At 51.1% G+C, this 10,703-nt stretch overlaps 1 pseudogene; it reads left to right on the top strand.

Moving 5' to 3' along the window:
* The first annotated feature begins 3,169 nt into the window (after positions 1-3,169).
* Positions 3,170-10,268, top strand: LOC100902669 (uncharacterized; annotated as a pseudogene).
* Positions 10,269-10,703: the final 435 nt, after the last annotated feature.

Here is a 10,703-nt window from a genome sequence, read left to right as displayed (position 1 = left end):
ACGAGAGAGAAATCGTCGTGGCGACGGACGCGTCGAATGTTGGACTCGGGGCAACACTGCTTCAGAAGTTTCCCGAGGGAGAACGGCCGGTGAGCTTCGCGTCGTGCGCTTTGACAGACACACAGCAGCGCTACTCGACGGGCGAGAAGGAAGCTCTGGGCTGTCTGTTTGCCATAGAGAGATGGCACGTGTTCTTATATGGGAGAAGGTTCACGTTGCGAACGGACCATCTGGCATTGGTCGCGCTGCTCGGAACGTCGGGAGTTGGGAGAGCGCCGATGAGGATGGCGCGCTGGGTCGAGAGGCTGCGTAAATACAATTTCTTTGTGGAATACAAGCCAGGATCGAGCAATAAAATGCCGGACATGCTGTCGCGGCTACCCATAAACAAATGGTTTACAACGGGGGATGACGATGAAACGGTAGTTGCGCATTTGCAGGCTAATGCGAGCCCGATGACGTGGGAAGAGATTTCGGCACAGTCTGAGCTAGATCCCGAGCTATCAAAAGATACTGGCTGAGAACGAAAAACACTAAAAATTCCGGAACGGAGCTGGTCGGCAGTGATCCACGAGCTCTCTGAACAGAACGGAGTCTTGATGCGATCGGAGAAGATCGTGTTACCCAACGAGTTACGACGGAGAGCGATCAAAATCGCACACGACGAGGCCCACCAAGGCATGGTGAGAACGAAGCAACGACTCCGAGAGATCTACTGGTGGCCCGGGATGGATGTCCAGGTCGAGGGAGAAATCAAAGCATGCAGAGTGTGTGCCGACAGCGATCGAACCAAGAAGCCAGCAACAGCTCCGGTGGAAGTCACACCGTGGCCGACAGAGCCATGGAAGAAACTGGCGGTAGACGTCAGGGGACCGGACGGATCGGCGGGTGTGTCGAACAGATTCGCAGTGGTAGTTATCGATTACTACTCGAAATGGGCTGAAGTAGAGCTCATGCAAGAAGTGTCTGCGGGCAGAATCGTGGAACTGTTCCGGCGATTGTTTTGCCGGGAGGGAGTCCCGAGTTGCATCGTGAGTGACAATGGTGTTCAATTCACGAGCAGAGAGTTTGCGGCACTGATTGACGAGTTTAGAATCGAGCACCGGCGGACACCGGTGTATCACCCGAAGGCCAACGGTCTGTGCGAGAGGCTTAACCGCACCCGTGGGCGGATTCATGGCCGCAGCGGCGCTCACCGGAGGCTGTTTACGGGAAAAGATCAGAAGAATGGTATCGACGTACAACGCAACCCCGCAAGCCAAGACAGGGAAGTAACCGGCGGAGCTCCTGCATGGCAGACGCATGAGAACCAAGCTAGACGTGGTGAAACGAGACGAAACGGCGAAAGCGGCCGACACAGCCCTTCGAACCCGGGTTGAAGAAAAACAACAGCAACAGAAAAGATACGCTGATAAACGTCGCGCAGCGCAGCGGGTGGAATTCAAGCCGGGCGAGTGGGTCAAAGCGAAAAAACCCAGCTGGAACAAGGGGTCGAGCCGATACAGCGAACCAATTCAGATCCGAGCGAAAAAAGGGAAAGCTACTTATGTCACGTCCGACAATAAAATGTGGCACGGTGACAGCCTGGTAAGATTCACGGGAGTGGAGGCTACGGAAAGCTGCAGGGAGCCCAGAACGCAAGAACCACGAACCCGACAGCCCCAACAACGAATCTTCTTGGGAAATCGATCCTTCACGGAGGAAGGAGAGGAGGAGCTGGGAGCTGAAACCGGAGAGGCAGACAGCGAGGACACCTTGGAAAGCAACGAGATCACACCGGGAGAGGCAGCAGACAGCGAACCAGAAGCCCAAATCACGAACGACGGAAAGGTGTTCAACGCAGCGGATACCGACGAAGAAATAGCAGAGTGGACGACGCCACCCCGGGCGAAAACACCGCCGCGAGAAGCACGACCTCAACGAAACCGGAAGCGACCGGACTACCTGGCAGAATATGTACCCAGATAGGATAGGAAACTCAGAATATAATAATACGCTAATTTTATAATGGGAGGGAAGATGTAGTGGCTAGCTTCGGCGGCCGCGACAGGTAAGGGGGAGGGGTCAGATAAACACAGTAGTCCCCGGTGCCCTGTCTCCATGTAAAAACAATAAACATAAGCATTGTCGGCTTTTTGGCTCAGTAAGTGCTGGTGTCTTCGTTTCGCACAATACTACAGTCATCCAGAATATTCCTCACTCTGCTCATAGAATCTTTGCTATCAACCTTCGTTGTTCCGTCACAAATTGGTTGCAGCGGTGGGATGGAAGGCGACGGAGATGATCCAACAGTCCCAACAGTAGTCCCGACTCCGATTACTCCAATACAGTCAAGTCTTCCTAAATTATAATTCTCGGGAGACCGATTTCGGAGAAAATTATAAGTTATAAGTTAGCGAAGGCGCATGTTTTTTCCTATTCTTCCTCTTCCAGCGATATTTTATTAATATTTCTATGGATAAAGTCTATGTTATAAGTTATCGGAGCGCTGCTGGAAATTGGTTCAAATTATAACTTAGCGAGGGTTTTTAATTTAGGGCGGGTTCAATTTAGGAAGACTTGACTGTAGTCGGACCGAGCGTGGTTACGGTAGAAAGTTTATCTACCCTGTTGGAGAACCTTATCCCCGTGAGTGACATCCCGCAGTTGGATCAGGAACTATCTATCCCCTGCCGCGGATAGACGATGCGCTGGACGTGCTCTCTGGGAATACCTACTTCACGACGCTTGACCTATTGAGTGGTTATTGGCAAGTAGAAATGGAAACCGTGCATAAAGAGAAAACAGCGTTCTGTACGCCAGACGGATTGTACCAGTTCAAGAGAATGCCTTTCGATTAAGCAAATGCACCAGCTACCTTCTGTAAGCAACGCTGGTTGCACGTCGAGAGAACCCTCTCAAGAGATAAACATGCAGGCGGCTTTACCGTCTAGCAGCTGTCAGTCAGTATTCAAGAGTGGATCGAGTTGGACTCGGTAGCGATCTCATGAATAAAGTGATCATCATCTAGCTCAAGTGTTGTTCCTTGCCTAGCGGAGCCAAGCTGTAGCCCAGGGTCGATCGGGACCGCGCTATCCGAGTAGTAGGGGTTTGCTACATTGCAGCGGTGGGCAACGCTAAGGCAGTGGATTTTGAGTTACGGTGAGGTGCCATTGCATTGGATGCAAAGATGGCGACGGTGGAAGACATCACGAGGTTGATGAACGCGATGAAAACCGAGTTGGTGAATGTGATGGAGACCAAGATGGAGGCGATAGACGTCAAGATTGGAGCGGTGACGGCCAAAGTCGACGCTCTGGAAGGTGCAAGACAAGAGGTGCAGCAGATTTCATCGCCGGAAACCAGCACAGAAGAGCCAAGGTGCAAGAACTTCAAGATCGCGGACACATCGAAAGGCCTTGCCGAGTCTCAAGGTGGAACGATTGCTGAGTCATCCGAATGGCTAACGCAACTCTGTAACGCCAAGGACGCGGGTGAGTGGTCATGGAACTTTACAAAATCCGTGTGGTTTCTGAAGTTAAAGGGACCGGCGAAGTACTGGCAGCGCGATTATGGAACCAAAGTTAGCAATTTCGAAACCTGGAAGACTGCGTTCGAGGAGGCTTATGTACCCAAAGAAAAGAAACGGCAGCTCATGGACGAATTCTTGCGACAGGCGCAGCGCAGGGACGAGAACATAGAAATATTTGCTCGTAGAAAGGAGATGCTGGCGCTTAAGTTGGAATTAGGCTTCGAGGAAACCAAACAGCAGATTCTCGGAGGTCTACTGCCGGAGTACAGGTTTCTGCGGGTAGCAATGCGGCTAAAGACGCTCTATTCTGTTACGGAACTAGTCGGGGAGATCACCGACCTCATGCAAGAGGAGAAGCCAACGCCAAGGGAGGGAAAGGAATTTTCCTCAGGAAAGCGAGAACGACGATCCGAGAAGAACATATTTTGCTTCGGTTGCAAGGAGGAAGGTCATCGAATTTCCTACTGTCCCAAGAAGAACGAGGCGTCGACAACCGCAGTGAACAGCAGCAGCGCCAGCGGAGAAGCGTCAGGCAGACAGTCTGGCGCCGCAGCCGGAACATCTGGAGAAGCATCAAAGACGGCTGATGCTACAGCGGCAAACAAGAAGTCGGGATCCAAGAAATCGGGAGGGTGCTTTAAGTGCAAATCTCCGGATCATTGGTCTCGCGAGTGTACAGTCAGGCGAGCAGAGATCTGTACGGATTCAGAGGATGAGTGTGACGGATGCGAACATGAGGATGGTGATAATCGTGCTCATGTTCACGTTCATGCTCATGGAGACGGATCGGCAGCCAAATACGTAGTCAGGACAGCCGGGACGGACCGGAGCGAGGAAAAGCTCCGGGACGCGAAGGTCTATGGATTGGATTGCTCAGTACGAGTGGATTCAGGAGCGGATGTCAGCATAATATCCGAAGGAACGGCGGACCGGCTGAATCTGGTGCTAGAGTCGACGCCGATTCCGACGAAAATCAATGGACTCGGATCGGGTACAAGAGCGATAGGGCAGACGGCAGTCAACTTGCAGTTAGACAACATGGTTGCGGATGACGTCACCCTACTCGTAGTACCGGACAAGGCGTTCTCTGGCAAAGAAGTGCTGATCGGTCAGGATCTGTACGGGCGGAAAGGCATGTTCACCGTTTCCGTCGATGGGACAATCCGATCATGGGTAACCAGACCGGAGGCGACCCAGCAGATTCTTGATACAGTAAAAGCTCGTTACTACGAACACGAAGGGACCGACGAAACTGGTTCGTTGTACCGAGTTTTCGCTGTAACGAATGCCGCTCAGCACTATCCCTATGGCGAGCTGGCCAAAGGAGGAGAAATTCCTTGTTCGTTGTACCGAGAAATTCGTTGTAATGGGGGTCGTTGTAACGAGCTTTTACTGTATATCAGAGAAAGAAAAGGTCAGGCTGGTTCTTAAGGAGGACGTGACACTGGCACCGCGGACGATTGAGTTCACGCAAGTGGAAAGCGACACCGAGCAGAAGGGGCTGATCGTGATCAAAGAGAAAGAGGACATCGGAGGAATGTTCGAGCTGAAGGACAACGAGCTAACTATGCCGGTGGCCAACACAGGACGAGTCGCGCAGCAACTAAAGAAAGGCACGATCGTCGGAAGAGGCGTCATGGTTGAGGAAGACGCGGAAATGTTTCACCTGAAGTTATCGGAGAAGGCGGAAACCAAGGAAGTGAGATCAGCGGAGGTGGCTCCAGATCCGGGAACGGAAATCACGGAGAGTCAGCTCAACATTGGCTCGGACTGCCCACCTAAGCAGAGGGAAGCGTTGGTTGGACTGCTCATCAAATACCGATCAACAATTTTCTCAGGCATGGAAACCTTGGGACGTACAACCTGGACGGATTTTGACATCGAAGAAGTTGAAGGGAGTCAGCCGATTCGGGGCAAGCCGTATCGAGTGTCACAGGTGGAGAAGGAAGCGTTACGAGAAATCATCGGACAGATGAAGAGAGCCGGTATGGTGGTTCCGTCTCAATCACCTCATGCAAGTCCGGTGTTGCTCGTGAAGAAATCTGACGGAGGATGGCGAATGGTAATTGATTACCGCCGGCTGTGATTACAGTCAGACTGTGAAAATGAGCTATCCGATGCCGCTGATAGACGACATACTGGACGAGATAGGAGGCAGGAAGATATACTCGACGCTTGACCTAGCTCATGGATATTTCCAGATACCAATGGCGAAGTCGGCGGCTAGGAAAGCGGCGTTCGTTACGCCGGAAGGTCATTATGAGCCCTGCGTTTTGCAGATGGGGTTATGTAACGCACCAGCGAAATTCCAGGAGCTCATGATGCAGGTTCGAGATCGGATAGGACAAAATCAAGCGTTCCCGTTTCTCGACGATTTAAAAACGGCAACGGATCGAATTGCCGAGCATTTGGACAACCTCGAGAAGATTCTTCAGGTGTTGCAAGAAGCAGGTCTGACGATAAGACTGGAAAAATGCAAGTTCATGAAGAAGGAGGTGTCGTTTCTGGGATTCCAGATCTCAGAAGGAGGATTCCGACCGGGAGCAGCGAAGCTAGAGGCAATTATGTGCTTCAGAGCACCGGCTGATGTTCCTGAGTTGAGAAGATTCTTGGGAATGACCTCATTTTTCAGAAGATTCATCCGAAATTATGCGGTGGTGGCGCACCCATTGTCGGAACTTCTCAAGAAGGACGCAGAGTATGTCTGGACCGAGGCATGCGACGGAGCGTTCAAACAATTGAAGTTGGCGCTCAAGAACGAAGCGGCTCTGGAGAGATTCGTACCAGGAAGAGAGACACAGCTCATGTGTGATGCATCATTACGTGGGGGTTGGCGGAATCCTCCAACAGAAGACAGACTCGCAGTTGGCGGATGGTTTATGCAATCAGCAGGAGGCTGGCGAACTACAGAGAAGAATTATCATTCGACCAAGCTCGAGCGACTAGCGGTCGTGTGGGCACTCGAGCGGTTCAGGCATTACCTGCTGGGTCACCATTTCACAGTCATTTCTGATTGCAGTGCAGTCGCAGCTCTAAAAGCGAAGGCAGGATCGGCACAGATGCCTAGGTGGATGGACAAGATCGCAGAGTTCGACTTTGACGTGGTTCATCGTCCGGGTACGCAAATGGCAGCCGCAGACTGTCTGAGCAGAGCTCCAGTAGAAGAAGGATGCGAGCTAGAAGAAACCGAATCACCACTCGAGACAACGGTTACGGTCAGAGTCATGAAAATCGAGGACTTCTGCGCTGTTCAAGCACATGATGAGACAATCATGGAGCGAGTGGAGATCCTGAAGAAAGAAGAGCCAAATCGTACGAAGAGGGAAGCGAGTTCGGTCGAAGGATTCGTTCTGAAGAACGGAGTGCTATTCAAGCAAGAAGGCGACAGGAAACTCTTCGTAGTGCCCAAGGCGTGCAGAAAATATGTCACAATCTTATATCATGATAAGGCTGGGCACTTTGGAGAAGACAAGACGGTGGAGCTAATGAGGAGAGCTCATTGGTTTCCGGGGTTGAGGTCGTATGTGAAGAATCATATCAAGGCGTGCCTGAATTGCATCAGGAACAAGCAAGTCGCCGGGAAGTCGGAAGGATTCACCAATGTCATTCAGATTGGACGCAGGCCGTTCGAAAAAGTATTCGTGGATCACCTCGGTCCGTTAATTAAATCTAACAGGAAGGAGCACATTATTGTTCTGGTGGACGGACTAACGAAGTTTACGATTCTTGAGGCGGTTCCGAATACGAGCGGAGGTCATCAAATTTATGACGAAATTCTTCATGGCTTATGGTAGGCCGGACAAGATTCTCAGCGACAGAGGTTCATGTTTCACGGCGAAAGCCTTTGCGAGTTTTATGAAGGACAACGGAGTGATTCACATACTCACGTCGAGTCAACATGCGAGGAGCAACGGTCAAGTTGAACGTCAGAACAAGGAAGTTGCAAGATTATTGCGAGCGCTCTGCACGAAAGACGACCACAGCGACTGGGCGAACGTCTTACCGGAGGTTCAAATGTGGATCAACAGATCGGTGTCACGGAGCTTGGGCGAAGCACCATTCGAGGTGTTGCATGGATATCTGCCAAGGGTGAGCGATCACGAGCAAGCCATCGAAGGAGTCCAGGAGGAGCTGTGGAAGCCCGCGAACGAGATACAGGCGAACATAAGAGCGACATTAGAAGAAAACCAACGCAAGTTCGCCGAATGCAGCGATCGCAGGAAAAGGGTTCATGTACGATATTCGATCGGGGATATAGTTTATGTAAGACGCTCGCCAGTACAAACCGGTTTCCCAACTAAGTTACAGCTACGGTATAGAGGTCCAATGATCATTACTCAAGTTCTTAATAAGGGTGCTTACCAGCTGGCCAAACTCGGCGATAGTGCGTACACCTGTACAGCTCACTGTTCTCAGCTTAAGTGGTACAGGCAACATCAGGATGAGCCGGACAGTGAGGACGAGGATCCCAAGGAGGCCGAGGAACCCAAGGAAGCCGAGGAGCCCAAGGAGGACGAAGGACCAGCGGACGCTGTCAGCATACCGGACGAACGGGAGGAGACCGTAAGGCCGAGCGATGCAGAGTTATCACCGCGACCAGGGTTCGTGACTCGTGACGCTGTGCAGGGAGCGAGGTGAGCCGTTTCTGTCACCGATGCCAGCGTTTCCAGGAACCTACAGAAATCCGGTGGAGATTTCGTCCGGAGAGTCAACGGCAGGAGCATCGTTCGAATCGAGATCAGCTGATGGATCGCCGCAGAATTCCAGCTCGGAGCTGAACACAGCGGTGATAGCGCCTCAGACGCCAGGTCAAGAGGAAAGGCCAAGGGAACAAAGAAGGAGACGACAACCGCCAAGTGAACAAGTAGAAAGGAGGCGACAACCGCCTAGGGAACGTAGATATGGTGGTAGCTATAAGTACTAAACGTTGCGGACAACGTTTTTTCTAGGTAGCGTGGGCAGGAGGTACTAGAATGTTCTGGAAGGCTAGCAAAAAGGGCGCGAAAAATTCGAATCAGGAAGCCGCGCGATTCGGTAGAATCCAGAGCGGAAACCCACATGTTATTAATTAGTTCGAGCGGCATCGCTGGCTGTTTGTTCATGCTCATGCCTCTCTTATGTCGGCCGATCGTAAATGTGTAATCGCGAGGGGTGAAGATCGGAACCACATGTCGGAAGCGCACGAAGCGGCAGGGACCGATGGTAAAACGCGCGGAATGTGGTTCGGGCATGTTCTGAGTTAGCCAGATCGATGGGAGAGAACGCCAGAGGCTCGATTTAAGGAGCGAGAAAAACACGAGGAGAATCAGTTGTGATCCAGAGCTCGACGATGGCGGATGTTCAGAGGTGCCAAAACTGTGGACGGAGTGGTCATCAGGACTGGAACCAGACTTCCTCTAAACTGTTCTACTGTTCTCCGTTGCAACGCGTTCGGCAGGAAGGCCTACTTAGTGACCACTGACGACGAGGTGTGGGCGATTGGGAGAACGAAGAGGAAGCTACTGCGACTACTGGGATCTCGACGACTGTTCATGTTCATGAGTCATCAACGATTCAGTGTCAACATCAATAAATGTTCAGGTTATAGCTCATCTACTCAACTAATGTTTACTCAGGGTAGATTAGCGGGATAGGTGATTTCATGTACAGGCAGATACTAGGTATGTGCCCACTTAGTAATATCATTTAGGATAACTTTGCTCTCGATCGTAGCGCAGCGGGTGACTCATGTTCAATGTCTTTCCCTCTGTCAGGAGCCAGAATGTCTGGTAGCGAAGACCGAATGTGAGCAACGCTGGTTGCACGTCGAGAGAACCCTCTCAAGAGATAAACATGCAGACGGCTTAACCGTTCAGCAGCTGTCAGTCAGTATTCAAGAGTGGATCGAGTTGAACTCGGTAGCGATCTCATGAATAAAGTGATCATCATCTAGCTCAAGTGTTGTTCCTTGCCTAGCGGAGCCAAGCTGTAGCCCAGGGTCGATCGGGACCGCGCTATCCGAGTAGTAGGGGTTTGCTACACATCAAAGGGACATGTTCTCAGAGTCAAACTGGCATTTCCACGTCGTTGAGTGGCGGTAATCGAGAAGATATCAACTCACTCAACTGTGAGCTATTTCTCCTGTTCGCCTCGTCAAATATTCCTCTTTACAACTTGTCGCTGTCCCGCTTCAAGGATTTTTCCTTGAGACTATGTAATCAACACATCGTTCGTGCAAGCAAGCCAGACAAATACATCGAGTTCGGCTACCAGCGTGTCCGAAAGAAGCTGAATTCCCGTTTAAATGGGCTTCCCTGCGCAATTTATATTGTCCAGACCCAAGATTGTAAGAAGAGGAGAGTTGTCAACACCTTCGTTTTGCCCTTGAGTGGAAAAGCCGAAACCCCGATTTTGTATGATACGGATTTTGTCGAATCCGCGAACAAGAAGACTGTTTGTGGTATTGTAAATCGAGTCGCAATGTCTATTTCAGACGATCCGCGGTGATTTCGCCCCTTCGTTACCGATCAATGCCGACCTAATATTGCTGCGGGCAAAGAGCTTCGAATCTTCTACATATAAACATTTCTTACACATAAGGTGCTTAGCTCACGCCCTTCACTTGGACTGTAAAACTATCCGAGAGGAGCACCCGAAGGTCAACTCACTCGTCTCCAATATGAAGAGCGTATTAGGTTATTCGAAGAAACTGAAAGACCTCTATCAATCGAAGCTAGGCGACGAGCCTTTGCCCCCGACACCGGCTGTAACCCGATAGGGGATTTTTCTTAACTCAGCTCTGCATCACCACAGAAACTACGAGAGCGTCAAATCCTTTGTGTCGACAATCAAAGCGAAGGGAGCCGACACCACAGCCCTCAAAGCCCTGGTCGAGGATAAAGAATTACGGGACCAGCTCGAGCGAATCGCTCAGTTTCGGAAAATTCCGGAAGTTATCGAGGCGCTCGAGTCGCGATCGAACTCGATGAAGGAACAAATCGCTATTATTCGTTCAGTCAAGTCTGAGTTGAATGGGCGTTTCGCGAGACGACTCGATGATGTGCTGGGCAAAAACCCTGATTTCGAGCGTCTTTCGAATATGTCGGACGAAGATCCCTCGTCGGGAATGTATAGCTCCGCGTGCCTATCGAATGTAGAAGTCGAGCGGTCATTTTCATTGTACGAAAACTTGCTCTCTGACCGCCGTCACCGA

Source organism: Galendromus occidentalis, unplaced genomic scaffold (assembly GCF_000255335.2).
Source record: "Galendromus occidentalis unplaced genomic scaffold, Mocc_1.1 scf7180000075729, whole genome shotgun sequence".
Classification (NCBI taxonomy): Eukaryota; Metazoa; Arthropoda; class Arachnida; order Mesostigmata; family Phytoseiidae; genus Galendromus; species Galendromus occidentalis.
The sequence above is the reverse complement of the archived record's forward strand: the minus strand, read 5'-3'. Positions and strand labels throughout refer to the sequence as shown.